The sequence below is a fragment of the Aegilops tauschii genome, chromosome 5, assembly GCF_002575655.3.
Source record: "Aegilops tauschii subsp. strangulata cultivar AL8/78 chromosome 5, Aet v6.0, whole genome shotgun sequence".
Lineage (NCBI taxonomy): Eukaryota > Viridiplantae > Streptophyta > Magnoliopsida > Poales > Poaceae > Aegilops > Aegilops tauschii.
This window is the reverse complement of record NC_053039.3, coordinates 74933316-74950326: the sequence shown is the minus strand read 5'-3', so window position 1 is coordinate 74950326 and position 17011 is coordinate 74933316. Positions and strand designations below refer to the sequence as shown.

Genomic DNA, 17011 nt, shown 5'->3' with positions numbered 1-17011 from the left:
GCCACAAAGCCGCCTCTAGACGCGTGACCAATGAGCTGCGAGCTAAAACATATCGCAAATGTCAAAAATAATATAACGGGGTTAATATATATCGCTCACATGCGATATGTTTGTCACGAGCCGCAAAAAATAATTAAAAAGGGAATGCAACACGAGGACTGCCCAGGAGGTCACCCATCCTAGTACTACTCTAGCCCAAGCACGCTTAACTACGGAGTTCTGATGGGATCCGGTGCTTTAGTGCTGGTATGATCGCATCCGACATGTTACCCCCGCCTTCGTCCCTTATGCTTGCCACTCCCAGGTCCACTGCAAAGATGATTGTCATTCTTACTACCATTACAACCGTTGCCTAATAATGGATAATGCCCTATATATACTACTTACTCCCCCCCCTCAAACACGGAGACGAGTTTACCACGGTTTCCACCCCTCCCTCTATACCGCAGCAACACGTATTTTTTTACCCCTTTCAGAACGCGCTCCTCGCGCCACAAAGCCGCCTCTAGACGCGTGACCAATGAGCAGCGAGCTAAAACATATCGCAAATGTCAAAAATAATATAACGGGGTTAATATATATCGCGCACATGCGATATGTTTGTCACGACGCGCAAAAAATAATTAAAAAGGGAATGCAATACGAGGACTTCCCAGGAGGTCACCCATTCTAGTACTACTCTCGCCCAAGCACGCTTAACTTCGGAGTTCTGATGGGATCCGGTGCTTTAGTGCTGGTATGATCGCATCCTACATGTTACCCCCGCCTTCGTCCCTTATGCTTGCCACACCAAGGTCCACTGCAAAGATGATTGCCATTCTTACTACCATTACAACCGTTGCCTAATAATGGATAATGCCCTATATATACTACTTACTCCCCCCCCCTCTAACACGGAGACGAGTTTACCACGGTTTCCACCCCACCCTCTATACCGCAGCAACACGTATTTTTTTACCCCTTTCAGAACGCGCTCCTCGCGCCACAAAGCCGCCTCTAGACGCGTGACCAATGAGCAGCGAGCTAAAACATATCGCAAATGTCAAAAATAATATAACGGGGTTAATATATATCGCGCACATGCGATATGTTTGTCACGAGGCGCAAAAAATAATTAAAAAGGGAATGCAACACGAGGACTTCCCAGGAGGTCACCCATCCTAGTACTACTCTCGCCCAAGCATGCTTAACTTCGGAGTTCTGATGGGATCCGGTGCTTTAGTGCTGGTATGATCGCATCCAACATGTTAGCCCCGTCTTCGTCCCTTATGCTTGCCACTCCCAGGTCCACTGCAAAGATGATTGTCATTCTTACTACCATTACAACCGTTGCCTAATAATGGATAATGCCCTATATACACTACTTACTCCCCCCCCCCTCAAACACGGAGACGAGTTTACCACGGTTTGCACCCCTCCCTCTATACCGCAGCAACACGTATTTTTTTACCCCTTTCAGAACGCGCTCCTCGCGCCACAAAGCTGCCTCTAGACGCATGACTAATGAGCAGCGAGCTAAAACATATCGCAAATGTCAAAAATAATATAACGGGGTTAATATATATCGCGCACATGCGATATGTTTGTCACGAGGCGCAAAAAATAATTAAAAAGGGAATGCAACACAAGGTCACCCATCCTAGTACTACTCTCACCCAAGCACGCTTAACTTCGGAGTTCTGATGGGATCCGGTGCTTTAGTGCTGCTATGATCGCATCCCACATGTTACCCCCGCCTTCGTCCCTTATGCTTGCCACTCCCAGGTCCACCGCAAAGATGATTGTCATTCTTACTACCATTACAACCGTTGCCTAATAATGGATAATGCCCTATATATACTACTTACTCCCCCCCCCCCAAACACGGAGACGAGTTTACCACGGTTTCCACCCCTCCCTCTATACCGCAGCAACACGTATTTTTACCCCTTTCAGAACGCGCTCCTCGCGCCACAAAGCCGCCTCTGGACGCGTGACCAATGAGCTGCGAGCTAAAACATATCGCAAATGTCAAAAATAATATAATGGGGTTAATATATATCGCGCACATGCGATATGTTTGTCACGAGCCGCAAAAAATAATTAAAAAGGGAATGCAACACGAGGACTTCCCAGGAGGTCACCCATCCTAGTGCTACTCTCGCCAAGCACGCTTAACTACGGAGTTCTGATGGGATCCGGTGCTTTAGTGCTGGTATGATCGCATCCGACATGTTACCCCCGCCTTCGTCCCTTATGCTTGCCACTCCCAGGTCCACTGCAAAGATGATTGTCATTCTTACTACCATTACAACCGTTGCCTAATAATGGATAATGCCCTATATATACTACTTACTCCCCCCCCCCCTCAAACACGGAGACGAGTTTACCACGGTTTCCACCCCTCCCTCTATACCGCAGCAACACGTATTTTTTTACCCCTTTCAGAACGCGCTCCTCGCGCCACAAAGCCGCCTCTAGACGCGTGACCAATGAGCAGCGAGCTAAAACATATCGCAAATGTCAAAAATAATATAACGGGGTTAATATATATCGTGCACATGCGATATGTTTGTCACGAGGCGCAAAAAATAATTAAAAAGGGAATGCAACACGAGGACTTCCCAGGAGGTCACCCATCCTAGTACTACTCTCGCCCAAGCATGCTTAACTTCGGAGTTCTGATGGGATCCGGTGCTTTAGTGCTGGTATGATCGCATCCAACATGTTAGCCCCGCCTTCGTCCCTTATGCTTGCCACTCCCAGGTCCACTACAAAGATGATTGTCATTCTTACTACCATTACAACCGTTGCCTAATAATGGATAATGCCCTATATACACTACTTACTCCCCCCCCTCAAACACGGAGACGAGTTTAACACGGTTTGCACCCCTCCCTCTATACCGCAGCAACACGTATTTTTTTACCCCTTTCAGAACGCGCTCCTCGCGCCACAAAGCCGCCTTTAGACGCATGACCAATGAGCAGCGAGCTAAAACATATCGCAAATGTCAAAAATAATATAACGGGGTTAATATATATCGCGCACATGCGATATTTTTGTCACGAGGCGCAAAAAATAATTAAAAAGGGAATGCAACACGAGGTCACCCATCCTAGTACTACTCTCACCCAAGCACGCTTAACTTCGGAGTTCTGATGGGATCCGGTGCTTTAGTGCTGCTATGATCGCATCCCACATGTTACCCCCGCCTTCGTCCCTTATGCTTGCCACTCCCAGGTCCACTGCAAAGATGATTGTCATTCTTACTACCATTACAACCGTTGCCTAATAATGGATAATGCCCTATATATACTACTTACTCCCCCCCCCCCAAACACGGAGACGAGTTTACCACGGTTTCCACCCCTCCCTCCATACCGCAGCAACACGTATTTTTACCCCTTTCAGAACGCGCTCCTCGCGCCACAAAGCCGCCTCTGGACGCGTGACCAATGAGCTGCGAGCTAAAACATATCGCAAATGTCAAAAATAATATAATGGGGTTAATATATATCGCGCACATGCGATATGTTTGTCACGAGGCGCAAAAAATAATTAAAAAGGGAATGCAACACGAGGACTTCCCAGGAGGTCACCCATCCTAGTACTACTCTCGCCCAAGCATGCTTAACTTCGGAGTTCTGATGGGATCCGGTGCTTTAGTGCTGGTATGATCGCATCCGACATGTCCCCGCCTTCGTCCCTTATGCTTGCCACTCCCAGGTCCACTGCAAAGATGATTGTCATTCTTACTACCATTACAACCGTTGCCTAATAATGGATAATGCCCTATATACACTACTTACTCCCCCCCCCCTCAAACACGGAGACGAGTTTACCACGGTTTCCACCCCTCCCTCTATACCGCAGCAACACGTATTTTTTTACCCCTTTCAGAACGCGCTCCTCGCGCCACAAAGCCGCCTCTAGACGCATGACCAATGAGCAGCGAGCTAAAACATATCGCAAATGTCAAAAATAATATAACGGGGTTAATATATATCGCGCACATGCGATATGTTTGTCACGAGGCGCAAAAAATAATTAAAAAGGGAATGCAACACGAGGTCACCCATCCTAGTACTACTCTCACCCAAGCACGCTTAACTTCGGAGTTCTGATGGGATCCGGTGCTTTAGTGCTGCTATGATCGCATCCCACATGTTACCCCCGCCTTCGTCCCTTATGCTTGCCACTCCCAGGTCCACTGCAAAGATGATTGTCATTCTTACTACCATTACAACCGTTGCCTAATAATGGATAATGCCCTATATATACTACTTACTCCCCCCCCAAACACGGAGACGAGTTTACCACGGTTTCCACCCCTCCCTCTATACCGCAGCAACACGTATTTTTACCCCTTTCAGAACGCGCTCCTCGCGCCACAAAGCCGCCTCTGGACGCGTGACCAATGAGCTGCGAGCTAAAACATATCGCAAATGTCAAAAATAATATAATGGGGTTAATATATATCGCGCACATGCGATATGTTTGTCACGAGCCGCAAAAAATAATTAAAAAGGGAATGCAACACGAGGACTTCCCAGGAGGTCACCCATCCTAGTGCTACTCTCGCCCAAGCACGCTTAACTACGGAGTTCTGATGGGATCCGGTGCTTTAGTGCTGGTATGATCGCATCCGACATGTTACCCCCGCCTTCGTCCCTTATGCTTGCCACTCCCAGGTCCACTGCAAAGATGATTGTCATTCTTACTACCATTACAACCGTTGCCTAATAATGGATAATGCCCTATATATACTACTTACTCCCCCCCCCCTCAAACACGGAGACGAGTTTACCACGGTTTCCACCCCTCCCTCTATACCGCAGCAACACGTATTTTTTTACCCCTTTCAGAACGCGCTCCTCGCGCCACAAAGCCGCCTCTAGACGCGTGACCAATGAGCAGCGAGCTAAAACATATCGCAAATGTCAAAAATAATATAACGGGGTTAATATATATCGCGCACATGCGATATGTTTGTCACGAGGCGCAAAAAATAATTAAAAAGGGAATGCAACACGAGGACTTCCCAGGAGGTCACCCATCCTAGTACTACTCTCGCCCAAGCATGCTTAACTTCGGAGTTCTGATGGGATCCGGTGCTTTAGTGCTGGTATGATCGCATCCGACATGTTACCCCCGCCTTCGTCCCTTATGCTTACCACTCCCAGGTCCACTGCAAAGATGATTGTCATTCTTACTACCATTACAACCGTTGCCTAATAATGGATAATGCCCTATATATACTACTTACTCCCCCCCCTCAAACACGGAGACGAGTTTACCACGGTTTCCACCCCTCCCTCTATACCGCAGCAACACGTATTTTTTTACCCCTTTCAGAACGCGCTCCTCGCGCCACAAAGCCGCCTCTAGACGCGTGCCAATGAACAGCGAGCTAAAACATATCGCAAATGTCAAAAATAATATAACGGGGTTAATATATATCGCGCACATGCGATATGTTTGTCACGAGGCGCAAAAAATAATTAAAAAGGGAATGCAACACGAGGACTTCCCAGGAGGTCACCCATCCTAGTACTACTCTCGCCCAAGCACGCTTAACTTCGGAGATCTGATGGGATCCGGTGCTTTAGTGCTGGTATGATCGCATCCGACATTATACCCCCGCCTTCGTCCCTTATGCTTGCCACTCCCAGGTCCACTTCAAAGATGATTGTCATTCTTACTACCATTACAACCGTTGCCTAATAATGGATAATGCCCTATATATACTACTTACTCCCCCCCCTCAAACACGGAGACGAGTTTACCACGGTTTCCACCCCTCCCTCTATACCGCAGCAACACGTATTTTTCTACCCCTTTCAGAACGCGCTCCTCGCGCCACAAAGCCGCCTCTAGACGCGTGACCAATGAGCAGCGAGCTAAAACATATCGCAAATGTCAAAAATAATATAACGGGGTTAATATATATCGCGCACATGCGATATGTTTGTCACGACGCGCAAAAAATAATTAAAAAGGAATGCAACACGAGGACTTCCCAGGAGGTCACCCATCCTAGTACTACTCTCGCCCAAGCACGCTTAACTACGGAGTTCTGATGGGATCCGGTGCTTTAGTGCTGGTATGATCGCATCCTACTGTTAGCCCCGCCTTCGTCCCTTATGCTTGCCACTCCCAGGTCCACTGCAAAGATGATTGTCATTCTTACTACCATTACAACCGTTGCCTAATAATGGATAATGCCCTATATATACTACTTACTCCCCCCCTCAAACACGGAGACGAGTTTACCACGGTTTCCACCCCTCCCTCTATACCGCAGCAACACGTATTTTTTTACCCCTTTCAGAACGCGCTCCTCGCGCCACAAAGCCGCCTCTAGACGCGTGACCAATGAGCAGCGAGCTAAAACATATCGCAAATGTCAAAAATAATATAACGGGGTTAATATATATCGCGCACATGCGATATGTTTGTCACGAGGCGCAAAAAATAATTAAAAAGGGAATGCAACACGAGGACTTCCCAGGAGGTCACCCATCCTAGTACTACTCTCGCCCAAGCATGCTTAACTTCGGAGTTCTGATGGGATCCGGTGCTTTAGTGCTGGTATGATCGCATCCAACATGTTACCCCCGCCTTCGTCCCTTATGCTTGCCACTCCCAGGTCCACTGCAAAGATGATTGTCAGTCTTACTACCATTACAACCGTTGCCTAATAATGGATAATGCCCTATATACACTACTTACTCCCCCCCCCCCCTCAAACACGGAGACGAGTTTACCACGGTTTGCACCCCTCCCTCTATACCGCAGCAACACGTATTTTTTTACCCCTTTCAGAACGTGCTCCTCGCGCCACAAAGCCGCTTCTAGACGCATGACCAATGAGCAGCGAGCTAAAACATATCGCAAATGTCAAAAATAATATAACGGGGTTAATATATATCGCGCACATGCGATATGTTTGTCACGAGGCGCAAAAAATAATTAAAAAGGGAATGCAACACGAGGTCACCCATCCTAGTACTACTCTCACCCAAGCACGCTTAACTTCGGAGTTCTGATGGGATCCGGTGCTTTAGTGCTGCTATGATCGCATCCCACATGTTACCCCCGCCTTCGTCCCTTATGCTTGCCTCTCCCAGGTCCACTGCAAAGATGATTGTCATTCTTACTACCATTACAACCGTTGCCTAATAATGGATAATGCCCTATATATACTACTTACTCCCCCCCCCCTCAAACACGGAGACGAGTTTACCACGGTTTCCACCCCTCCCTCTATATCGCAGCAACACGTATTTTTTACCCCTTTCAGAACGCGCTCCTCGCGCCACAAAGCCGCCTCTCGACGCATGACCAATGAGCAGCGAGCTAAAACATATCGCAAATGTCAAAAATAATATAACGGGGTTAATATATATCGCGCACATGCGATATGTTTGTCACGAGGCGCAAAAAATAATTAAAAAGGGAATGCAACACGAGGTCACCCATCCTAGTACTACTCTCACCCAAGCACGCTTAACTTCGGAGTTCTGATGGGATCCGGTGCTTTAGTGCTGCTATGATCGCATCCCACATGTTACCCCCGCCTTCGTCCCTTATGCTTGCCACTCCCAGGTCCACTTCAAAGATGATTGTCATTCTTACTACCATTACAACCGTTGCCTAATGATGGATAATGCCCTATATATACTACTTACTCCCCCCCTCAAACACGGAGACGAGTTTACCACGGTTTCCACCCCTCCCTCTATACCGCAGCAACACGTATTTTTTACCCCTTTCAGAACGCGCTCCTCGCGCCACAAAGCCGCCTCTAGACGCGTGACCAATGAGCAGCGAGCTAAAACATATCGCAAATGTCAAAAATAATATAACGGGGTTAATATATATCGCGCACATGCGATATGTTTGTCACGAGGCGCAAAAAATAATTAAAAAGGGAATGCAACACGAGGACTTCCCAGGAGGTCACCCATCCTAGTACTACTCTCGCCCAAACATGCTTAACTTCGGAGTTCTGATGGGATCCGGTGCTTTAGTGCTGGTATGATCGCATCCAACATGTTACCCCCGCCTTCGTCCCTTATGCTTGCCACTCCCAGGTCCACTGCAAAGATGATTGTCATTCTTACTACCATTACAACCGTTGCCTAATAATGGATAATGCCCTATATACACTACTTTCTCCCCCCCCCTCAAACACGGAGACGAGTTTACCACGGTTTGCACCCCTCCCTCTATACCGCAGCAACACGTATTTTTTTACCCCTTTCAGAACGCGCTCCTCGCGCCACAAAGCCGCCTCTAGACGCATGACCAATGAGCAGCGAGCTAAAACATATCGCAAATGTCAAAAATAATATAACGGGGTTAATATATATCGCGCACATGCGATATGTTTGTCACGAGCCGCAAAAAATAATTAAAAAGGGAATGCAACACGAGGTCACCCATCCTAGTACTACTCTCACCCAAGCACGCTTATCTTCGGAGTTCTGATGGGATCCGGTGCTTTAGTGCTGCTATGATCGCATCCCACATGTTACCCCCTCCTTCGTCCCTTATGCTTGCCACTCCCAGGTCCACTGCAAAGATGATTGTCATTCTTACTACCATTACAACCGTTGCCTAATAATGGATAATGCCCTATATATACTACTTACTCCCCCCCCCTCAAACACGGAGACGAGTTTACCACGGTTTCCACCCCTCCCTCTATACTGCAGCAACACGTATTTTTTACCCCTTTCAGAACGCGCTCCTCGCGCCACAAAGCCGCCTCTAGACGCGTGACCAATGAGCTGCGAGCTAAAACATATCGCAAATGTCAAAAATAATATAATGGGGTTAATATATATCGCGCACATGCGATATGTTTGTCACGAGCCGCAAAAAATAATTAAAAAGGGAATGCAACACGAGGACTTCCCAGGAGGTCACCCATCCTAGTGCTACTCTCGCCCAAGCACGCTTAACTACGGAGTTCTGATGGGATCCGGTGCTTTAGTGCTGGTATGATCGCATCCGACATGTTACCCCCGCCTTCGTCCCTTATGCTTGCCACTCCCAGGTCCACTGCAAAGATGATTGTCATTCTTACTACCATTACAACCGTTGCCTAATAATGGATAATGCCCTATATATACTACTTACTCCCCCCCCCTCAAACACGGAGACGAGTTTACCACGGTTTCCACCCCTCCCTCTATACCGCAGCAACACGTATTTTTTTACCCCTTTCAGAACGCGCTCCTCGCGCCACAAAGCCGCCTCTAGACGCGTGACCAATGAGCAGCGAGCTAAAACATATCGCAAATGTCAAAAATAATATAACGGGGTTAATATATATCGCGCACATGCGATATGTTTGTCACGAGGCGCAAAAAATAATTAAAAAGGGAATGCAACACGAGGACTTCCGAGGAGGTCACCCATCCTAGTACTACTCTCGCCCAAGCATGCTTAACTTCGGAGTTCTGATGGGATCCGGTGCTTTAGTGCTGGTATGATCGCATCCAACATGTTAGCCCCGCCTTCGTCCCTTATGCTTGCCACTCCCAGGTCCACTGCAAAGATGATTGTCATTCTTACTACCATTACAACCGTTGCCTAATAATGGATAATGCCCTATATACACTACTTACTCCCCCCCCTCAAACACGGAGACGAGTTTACCACGGTTTGCACCCCTCCCACTATACCGCAGCAACACGTATTTTTTTACCCCTTTCAGAACGCGCTCCTCGCGCCACAAAGCCGCCTCTAGACGCATGACCAATGAGCAGCGAGCTAAAACATATCGCAAATGTCAAAAATAATATAACGGGGTTAATATATATCGCGCACATGCGATATGTTTGTCACGAGCCGCAAAAAATAATTAAAAAGGGAATGCAACACGAGGACTTCCCAGGAGGTCACCCATCCTAGTACTACTCTCGCCCAAGCACGCTTAACTTCGGAGTTCTGATGGGATCCGGTGCTTTAGTGCTGGTATGATCACATCCGACATGTTAGCCCCGCCTTCGTCCCTTATGCTTGCCACTCCCAGGTCCACTGCAAAGATGATTGTCATTCTTACTACCATTACAACAGTTGCCTAATAATGGATAATGCCCTATATACACTACTTACTCCCCCCCCCCTCAAACACGGAGACGAGTTTACCATGGTTTGCACCCCTCCCTCTATACCGCAGCAACACGTATTTTTTTACCCCTTTCAGAACGCGCTCCTCGCGCCACAAAGCCGCCTCTAGACGCATGACCAATGAGCAGCGAGCTAAAACAAATCGCAAATGTCAAAAATAATATAACGGGGTTAATATGTATCGCGCACATGTGATATGTTTGTCATGAGGCGCAAAAAATAATTAAAAACGGAATGCAACACGAGGTCACCCATCCTAGTACTACTCTCGCCCAAGCACCCATAACTTCGGAGTTCTGATGGGATCCGGTGCTTTAGTGCTGCTATGATCGCATCCCACATGTTACCCCCGCCTTCGTCCCTTATGCTTGCCACTCCCAGGTCCACTGCAAAGATGATTGTCATTCTTACTACCATTACAACCGTTGCCTAATGATGGATAATGCCCTATATATACTACTTACTCCCCCCCCCCCTCAAACACGGAGACGAGTTTACCACGGTTTCCACCCCTCCCTCTATACCGCAGCAACACGTATTTTTTACCCCTTCCAGAACGCGCTCCTCGCGCCACAAAGCCGCCTCTAGACGCGTGACCAATGAGCTGCGAGCTAAAACATATCGCAAATGTCAAAAATAATATAACGGGGTTAATATATATCGCTCACATGCGATATGTTTGTCACGAGCCGCAAAAAATAATTAAAAAGGGAATGCAACACGAGGACTGCCCAGGAGGTCACCCATCCTAGTACTACTCTAGCCCAAGCACGCTTAACTACGGAGTTCTGATGGGATCCGGTGCTTTAGTGCTGGTATGATCGCATCCGACATGTTACCCCCGCCTTCGTCCCTTATGCTTGCCACTCCCAGGTCCACTGCAAAGATGATTGTCATTCTTACTACCATTACAACCGTTGCCTAATAATGGATAATGCCCTATATATACTACTTACTCCCCCCCCTCAAACACGGAGACGAGTTTACCACGGTTTCCACCCCTCCCTCTATACCGCAGCAACACGTATTTTTTTACCCCTTTCAGAACGCGCTCCTCGCGCCACAAAGCCGCCTCTAGACGCGTGACCAATGAGCAGCGAGCTAAAACATATCGCAAATGTCAAAAATAATATAACGGGGTTAATATATATCGCGCACATGCGATATGTTTGTCACGACGCGCAAAAAATAATTAAAAAGGGAATGCAACACGAGGACTTCCCAGGAGGTCACCCATTCTAGTACTACTCTCGCCCAAGCACGCTTAACTTCGGAGTTCTGATGGGATCCGGTGCTTTAGTGCTGGTATGATCGCATCCTACATGTTACCCCCGCCTTCGTCCCTTATGCTTGCCACACCAAGGTCCACTGCAAAGATGATTGCCATTCTTACTACCATTACAACCGTTGCCTAATAATGCATAATGCCCTATATATACTACTTACTCCCCCCCCCTCTAACACGGAGACGAGTTTACCACGGTTTCCACCCCACCCTCTATACCGCAGCAACACGTATTTTTTTTACCCCTTTCAGAACGCGCTCCTCGCGCCACAAAGCCGCCTCTAGACGCGTGCCAATGAGCAGCGAGCTAAAACATATCGCAAATGTCAAAAATAATATAACGGGGTTAATATATATCGCGCACATGCGATATGTTTGTCACGAGGCGCAAAAAAATAATTAAAAAGGGAATGCAACACGAGGACTTTCCAGGAGGTCACCCATCCTAGTACTACTCTCGCCCAAGCACGCTTAACTTCGGAGTTCTGATGGGATCCGGTGCTTTAGTGCTGGTATGATCGCATCCGACATGTTACCCCCGCCTTCGTCCCTTATGCTTGCCACTCCCAGGTCCACTGCAAAGATGATTGTCATTCTTACTACCATTACAACCATTGCCTAATAATGGATAATGCCCTATATATACTACTTACTCCCCCCCTCAAACACGGAGACGAGTTTACCACGGTTTCCACCCCTCCCTCTATACCGCAGCAACACGTATTTTTTTACCCCTTTCAGAACGCGCTCCTCGCGCCACAAAGCCGCATATAGACGCGTGACCAATGAGCAGCGAGCTCAAACATATCGCAAATGTCAAAAATAATATAACGGGGTTAATATATATCGCGCACATGCGATATGTTTGTCACGAGGCGCAAAAAATAATTAAAAAGGGAATGCAACACGAGGATTTTCCAGGAGGTCACCCATCCTAGTACTACTCTCGCCCAAGCACGCTTAACTTCGGAGTTCTGATGGGATCCGGTGCTTTAGTGCTGGTATGATCGCATCCGACATGTTACCCCCGCCTTCGTCCCTTATGCTTGCCACTCCCAGGTCCACTGCAAAGATGATTGTCATTCTTACTACCATTACAACCGTTGCCTAATAATGGATAATGCCCTATATATACTACTTACTCCCCCCCTCAAACACGGAGACGAGTTTACCACGGTTTCCACCCCTCCCTCTATACCGCAGCAACACGTATTTTTTTACCCCTTTCAGAACGCGCTCCTCGCGCCACAAAGCCGCCTCTAGACGCGTGACCAATGAGCAGCGAGCGAAAACATATCGCAAATGTCAAAAATAATATAACGGGCTTAATATATATCGCGCACATGCGATATGTTTGTCACGAGGCGCAAAAAATAATTAAAAAGGGAATGCAACACGAGGACTTCCCAGGAGGTCACCCAACCTAGTACTACTCTCGCCCAAGCACGCTTAACTTCGGAGTTCTGATGGGATCCGGTGATTTAGTGCTGGTATGATCGCATCCAACATGTTACCCCCGCCTTCGTCCCTTATGCTTGCCACTCCCAGGTCCACTGCAAAGATGATTGTCATTCTTACTACCATTACAACCGTTGCCTAATAATGGATAATGCCCTATATATACTACTTACTCCCCCCCCCCCCTCAAACACGGAGACGAGTTTACCACGGTTTCCACCCCTCCCTCTATACCGCAGCAACACGTATTTTTTGACCCCTTTCAGAACGCGCTCCTCGCGCCACAAAGCCGCCTCTAGACGCGTGACCAATGAGCAGCGAGCTAAAACATATCGCAAATGTCAAAAATAATATAACGGGGTTAATATATATCGTGCACATGCGATATGTTTGTCACGAGGCGCAAAAAATAATTAAAAAGGGAATGCAACACGAGGACTTCCCAGGAGGTCACCCATCCTAGTACTACTCTCGCCCAAGCATGCTTAACTTCGGAGTTCTGATGGGATCCGGTGCTTTAGTGCTGGTATGATCGCATCCAACATGTTAGCCCCGCCTTCGTCCCTTATGCTTGCCACTCCCAGGTCCACTGCAAAGATGATTGTCATTCTTACTACCATTACAACCGTTGCCTAATAATGGATAATGCCCTATATACACTACTTAGTCCCCCCCCTCAAACACGGAGACGAGTTTAACACGGTTTGCACCCCTCCCTCTATACCGCAGCAACACGTATTTTTTTACCCCTTTCAGAACGCGCTCCTCGCGCCACAAAGCCGCCTCTAGACGCATGACCAATGAGCAGCGAGCTAAAACATATCGCAAATGTCAAAAATAATATAACGGGGTTAATATATATCGCGCACATGCGATATGTTTGTCACGAGGCGCAAAAAATAATTAAAAAGGGAATGCAACACGAGGTCACCCATCCTAGTACTACTCTCACCCAAGCACGCTTAACTTCGGAGTTCTGATGGGATCCGGTGCTTTAGTGCTGCTATGATCGCATCCCACATGTTACCCCCGCCTTCGTCCCTTATGCTTGCCACTCCCAGGTCCACTGCAAAGATGATTGTCATTCTTACTACCATTACAACCGTTGCCTAATAATGGATAATGCCCTATATATACTACTTACTCCCCCCCCCCCAAACACGGAGACGAGTTTACCACGGTTTCCACCCCTCCCTCTATACCGCAGCAACACGTATTTTTACCCCTTTCAGAACGCGCTCCTCGCGCCACAAAGCCGCCTCTGGACACGTGACCAATGAGCTGCGAGCTAAAACATATCGCAAATGTCAAAAATAATATAATGGGGTTAATATATATCGCGCACATGCGATATGTTTGTCACGAGCCGCAAAAAATAATTAAAAAGGGAATGCAACACGAGGACTTCCCAGGAGGTCACCCATCCTAGTGCTACTCTCGCCCAAGCACGCTTAACTACGGAGTTCTGATGGGATCCGGTGCTTTAGTGCTGGTATGATCGCATCCGACATGTTACCCCCGCCTTCGTCCCTTATGCTTGCCACTCCCAGGTCCACTGCAAAGATGATTGTCATTCTTACTACCATTACAACCGTTGCCTAATAATGGATAATGCCCTATATATACTACTTACTCCCCCCCCCCCTCAAACACGGAGACGAGTTTACCACGGTTTCCACCCCTCCCTCTATACCGCAGCAACACGTATTTTTTTACCCCTTTCAGAACGCGCTCCTCGCGCCACAAAGCCGCCTCTAGACGCGTGACCAATGAGCAGCGAGCTAAAACATATCGCAAATGTCAAAAATAATATAACGGGGTTAATATATATCGTGCACATGCGATATGTTTGTCACGAGGCGCAAAAAATAATTAAAAAGGGAATGCAACACGAGGACTTCCCAGGAGGTCACCCATCCTAGTACTACTCTCGCCCAAGCATGCTTAACTTCGGAGTTCTGATGGGATCCGGTGCTTTAGTGCTGGTATGATCGCATCCAACATGTTAGCCCCGCCTTCGTCCCTTATGCTTGCCACTCCCAGGTCCACTGCAAAGATGATTGTCATTCTTACTACCATTACAACCGTTGCCTAATAATGGATAATGCCCTATATACACTACTTACTCCCCCCCCTCAAACAAGGAGACGAGTTTAACACGGTTTGCACCCCTCCCTCTATACCGCAGCAACACGTATTTTTTTACCCCTTTCAGAACGCGCTCCTCGCGCCACAAAGCCGCCTCTAGACGCATGACCAATGAGCAGCGAGCTAAAACATATCGCAAATGTCAAAAATAATATAACGGGGTTAATATATATCGCGCACATGCGATATGTTTGTCACGAGGCGCAAAAAATAATTAAAAAGGGAATGCAACACGAGGTCACCCATCCTAGTACTACTCTCACCCAAGCACGCTTAACTTCGGAGTTCTGATGGGATCCGGTGCTTTAGTGCTGCTATGATCGCATCCCACATGTTACCCCCGCCTTCGTCCCTTATGCTTGCCACTCCCAGGTCCACTTCAAAGATGATTGTCATTCTTACTACCATTACAACCGTTGCCTAATGATGGATAATGCCCTATATATACTACTTACTCCCCCCCTCAAACACGGAGACGAGTTTACCACGGTTTCCACCCCTCCCTCTATACCGCAGCAACACGTATTTTTTACCCCTTTCAGAACGCGCTCCTCGCGCCACAAAGCCGCCTCTAGACGCGTGACCAATGAGCAGCGAGCTAAAACATATCGCAAATGTCAAAAATAATATAACGGGGTTAATATATATCGCGCATGCGATATGTTTGTCACGAGGCGCAAAAAATAATTAAAAAGGGAATGCAACACGAGGACTTCCCAGGAGGTCACCCATCCTAGTACTACTCTCGCCCAAACATGCTTAACTTCGGAGTTCTGATGGGATCCGGTGCTTTAGTGCTGGTATGATCGCATCCAACATGTTACCCCCGCCTTCGTCCCTTATGCTTGCCACTCCCAGGTCCACTGCAAAGATGATTGTCATTCTTACTACCATTACAACCGTTGCCTAATAATGGATAATGCCCTATATACACTACTTTCTCCCCCCCCCTCAAACACGGAGACGAGTTTACCACGGTTTGCACCCCTCCCTCTATACCGCAGCAACACGTATTTTTTTACCCCTTTCAGAACGCGCTCCTCGCGCCACAAAGCCGCCTCTAGACGCATGACCAATGAGCAGCGAGCTAAAACATATCGCAAATGTCAAAAATAATATAACGGGGTTAATATATATCGCGCACATGCGATATGTTTGTCACGAGCCACAAAAAATAATTAAAAAGGAATGCAACACGAGGTCACCCATCCTAGTACTACTCTCACCCAAGCACGCTTATCTTCGGAGTTCTGATGGGATCCGGTGCTTTAGTGCTGCTATGATCGCATCCCACATGTTACCCCCGCCTTCGTCCCTTATGCTTGCCACTCCCAGGTCCACTGCAAAGATGATTGTCATTCTTACTACCATTACAACCGTTGCCTAATAATGGATAATGCCCTATATATACTACTTACTCCCCCCCCCCTCAAACACGGAGACGAGTTTACCACGGTTTCCACCCCTCCCTCTATACTGCAGCAACACGTATTTTTTACCCCTTTCAGAACGCGCTCCTCGCGCCACAAAGCCGCCTCTAGACGCGTGACCAATGAGCTGCGAGCTAAAACATATCGCAAATGTCAAAAATAATATAATGGGGTTAATATATATCGCGCACATGCGATATGTTTGTCACGAGCCGCAAAAAATAATTAAAAAGGGAATGCAACACGAGGACTTCCCAGGAGGTCACCCATCCTAGTGCTACTCTCGCCCAAGCACGCTTAACTACGGAGTTCTGATGGGATCCGGTGCTTTAGTGCTGGTATGATCGCATCCGACATGTTACCCCCGCCTTCGTCCCTTATGCTTGCCACTCCCAGGTCCACTGCAAAGATGATTGTCATTCTTACTACCATTACAACCGTTGCCTAATAATGGATAATGCCCTATATATACTACTTACTCCCCCCCCTCAATCACGGAGACGAGTTTACCACGGTTTCCACCCCTCCCTCTATACCGCAGCAACACGTATTTTTTACCCCTTTC

General features: G+C 47.6%; 25 non-coding genes and 10 pseudogenes across 25 annotated transcripts; all 35 read right to left on the bottom strand.

Annotated features, from left to right (window-relative positions):
• Positions 1-141: 141 nt before the first annotated feature.
• LOC141024037 (5S ribosomal RNA) lies at positions 142-260 on the bottom strand. The gene has a single exon (XR_012185635.1). It is a non-coding gene; the product is annotated as a 5S ribosomal RNA (ribosomal RNA).
• Positions 261-631: 371 nt separating this feature from the next.
• Positions 632-750, bottom strand: LOC141024250 (5S ribosomal RNA). Its single transcript, XR_012185848.1, has one exon. It is a non-coding gene; the product is annotated as a 5S ribosomal RNA (ribosomal RNA).
• A 372-nt stretch (positions 751-1122) lies between these two features.
• On the bottom strand, positions 1123-1241 carry LOC141025020 (5S ribosomal RNA). Its single transcript, XR_012186517.1, has one exon. It is a non-coding gene; the product is annotated as a 5S ribosomal RNA (ribosomal RNA).
• A 373-nt stretch (positions 1242-1614) lies between these two features.
• Positions 1615-1720, bottom strand: LOC141024627 (5S ribosomal RNA; annotated as a pseudogene).
• Positions 1721-2090: 370 nt separating this feature from the next.
• Positions 2091-2208, bottom strand: LOC141024431 (5S ribosomal RNA). Its single transcript, XR_012186027.1, has one exon. It is a non-coding gene; the product is annotated as a 5S ribosomal RNA (ribosomal RNA).
• Positions 2209-2582: 374 nt separating this feature from the next.
• On the bottom strand, positions 2583-2701 carry LOC141025019 (5S ribosomal RNA). Its single transcript, XR_012186516.1, has one exon. It is a non-coding gene; the product is annotated as a 5S ribosomal RNA (ribosomal RNA).
• A 371-nt stretch (positions 2702-3072) lies between these two features.
• Positions 3073-3178, bottom strand: LOC141024581 (5S ribosomal RNA; annotated as a pseudogene).
• A 370-nt stretch (positions 3179-3548) lies between these two features.
• LOC141025018 (5S ribosomal RNA) lies at positions 3549-3667 on the bottom strand. The gene has a single exon (XR_012186515.1). It is a non-coding gene; the product is annotated as a 5S ribosomal RNA (ribosomal RNA).
• Positions 3668-4037: 370 nt separating this feature from the next.
• On the bottom strand, positions 4038-4143 carry LOC141024580 (5S ribosomal RNA; annotated as a pseudogene).
• Positions 4144-4510: 367 nt separating this feature from the next.
• On the bottom strand, positions 4511-4629 carry LOC141023743 (5S ribosomal RNA). The gene has a single exon (XR_012185341.1). It is a non-coding gene; the product is annotated as a 5S ribosomal RNA (ribosomal RNA).
• Positions 4630-5002: 373 nt separating this feature from the next.
• LOC141025016 (5S ribosomal RNA) lies at positions 5003-5121 on the bottom strand. The gene has a single exon (XR_012186513.1). It is a non-coding gene; the product is annotated as a 5S ribosomal RNA (ribosomal RNA).
• A 370-nt stretch (positions 5122-5491) lies between these two features.
• Positions 5492-5610, bottom strand: LOC141024031 (5S ribosomal RNA). Its single transcript, XR_012185629.1, has one exon. It is a non-coding gene; the product is annotated as a 5S ribosomal RNA (ribosomal RNA).
• Positions 5611-5980: 370 nt separating this feature from the next.
• LOC141024409 (5S ribosomal RNA) lies at positions 5981-6099 on the bottom strand. The gene has a single exon (XR_012186005.1). It is a non-coding gene; the product is annotated as a 5S ribosomal RNA (ribosomal RNA).
• A 369-nt stretch (positions 6100-6468) lies between these two features.
• Positions 6469-6587, bottom strand: LOC141025015 (5S ribosomal RNA). Its single transcript, XR_012186512.1, has one exon. It is a non-coding gene; the product is annotated as a 5S ribosomal RNA (ribosomal RNA).
• Positions 6588-6962: 375 nt separating this feature from the next.
• On the bottom strand, positions 6963-7068 carry LOC141024579 (5S ribosomal RNA; annotated as a pseudogene).
• A 372-nt stretch (positions 7069-7440) lies between these two features.
• On the bottom strand, positions 7441-7546 carry LOC141024578 (5S ribosomal RNA; annotated as a pseudogene).
• A 369-nt stretch (positions 7547-7915) lies between these two features.
• LOC141023619 (5S ribosomal RNA) lies at positions 7916-8034 on the bottom strand. The gene has a single exon (XR_012185219.1). It is a non-coding gene; the product is annotated as a 5S ribosomal RNA (ribosomal RNA).
• A 372-nt stretch (positions 8035-8406) lies between these two features.
• LOC141024637 (5S ribosomal RNA) lies at positions 8407-8512 on the bottom strand (annotated as a pseudogene).
• Positions 8513-8883: 371 nt separating this feature from the next.
• LOC141023742 (5S ribosomal RNA) lies at positions 8884-9002 on the bottom strand. Its single transcript, XR_012185340.1, has one exon. It is a non-coding gene; the product is annotated as a 5S ribosomal RNA (ribosomal RNA).
• A 372-nt stretch (positions 9003-9374) lies between these two features.
• Positions 9375-9493, bottom strand: LOC141023668 (5S ribosomal RNA). Its single transcript, XR_012185267.1, has one exon. It is a non-coding gene; the product is annotated as a 5S ribosomal RNA (ribosomal RNA).
• Positions 9494-9864: 371 nt separating this feature from the next.
• LOC141024228 (5S ribosomal RNA) lies at positions 9865-9983 on the bottom strand. Its single transcript, XR_012185826.1, has one exon. It is a non-coding gene; the product is annotated as a 5S ribosomal RNA (ribosomal RNA).
• Positions 9984-10356: 373 nt separating this feature from the next.
• On the bottom strand, positions 10357-10462 carry LOC141024636 (5S ribosomal RNA; annotated as a pseudogene).
• A 373-nt stretch (positions 10463-10835) lies between these two features.
• Positions 10836-10954, bottom strand: LOC141024036 (5S ribosomal RNA). The gene has a single exon (XR_012185634.1). It is a non-coding gene; the product is annotated as a 5S ribosomal RNA (ribosomal RNA).
• A 371-nt stretch (positions 10955-11325) lies between these two features.
• On the bottom strand, positions 11326-11444 carry LOC141024273 (5S ribosomal RNA). Its single transcript, XR_012185870.1, has one exon. It is a non-coding gene; the product is annotated as a 5S ribosomal RNA (ribosomal RNA).
• Positions 11445-11817: 373 nt separating this feature from the next.
• LOC141025073 (5S ribosomal RNA) lies at positions 11818-11936 on the bottom strand. The gene has a single exon (XR_012186570.1). It is a non-coding gene; the product is annotated as a 5S ribosomal RNA (ribosomal RNA).
• Positions 11937-12306: 370 nt separating this feature from the next.
• On the bottom strand, positions 12307-12425 carry LOC141025161 (5S ribosomal RNA). Its single transcript, XR_012186659.1, has one exon. It is a non-coding gene; the product is annotated as a 5S ribosomal RNA (ribosomal RNA).
• A 370-nt stretch (positions 12426-12795) lies between these two features.
• LOC141025108 (5S ribosomal RNA) lies at positions 12796-12914 on the bottom strand. Its single transcript, XR_012186605.1, has one exon. It is a non-coding gene; the product is annotated as a 5S ribosomal RNA (ribosomal RNA).
• A 375-nt stretch (positions 12915-13289) lies between these two features.
• LOC141025014 (5S ribosomal RNA) lies at positions 13290-13408 on the bottom strand. Its single transcript, XR_012186511.1, has one exon. It is a non-coding gene; the product is annotated as a 5S ribosomal RNA (ribosomal RNA).
• A 371-nt stretch (positions 13409-13779) lies between these two features.
• LOC141024577 (5S ribosomal RNA) lies at positions 13780-13885 on the bottom strand (annotated as a pseudogene).
• Positions 13886-14255: 370 nt separating this feature from the next.
• Positions 14256-14374, bottom strand: LOC141023741 (5S ribosomal RNA). Its single transcript, XR_012185339.1, has one exon. It is a non-coding gene; the product is annotated as a 5S ribosomal RNA (ribosomal RNA).
• Positions 14375-14748: 374 nt separating this feature from the next.
• On the bottom strand, positions 14749-14867 carry LOC141025013 (5S ribosomal RNA). Its single transcript, XR_012186510.1, has one exon. It is a non-coding gene; the product is annotated as a 5S ribosomal RNA (ribosomal RNA).
• Positions 14868-15238: 371 nt separating this feature from the next.
• On the bottom strand, positions 15239-15344 carry LOC141024576 (5S ribosomal RNA; annotated as a pseudogene).
• A 367-nt stretch (positions 15345-15711) lies between these two features.
• Positions 15712-15830, bottom strand: LOC141023618 (5S ribosomal RNA). Its single transcript, XR_012185218.1, has one exon. It is a non-coding gene; the product is annotated as a 5S ribosomal RNA (ribosomal RNA).
• A 371-nt stretch (positions 15831-16201) lies between these two features.
• Positions 16202-16307, bottom strand: LOC141024640 (5S ribosomal RNA; annotated as a pseudogene).
• Positions 16308-16679: 372 nt separating this feature from the next.
• Positions 16680-16798, bottom strand: LOC141023740 (5S ribosomal RNA). Its single transcript, XR_012185338.1, has one exon. It is a non-coding gene; the product is annotated as a 5S ribosomal RNA (ribosomal RNA).
• Positions 16799-17011: the final 213 nt, after the last annotated feature.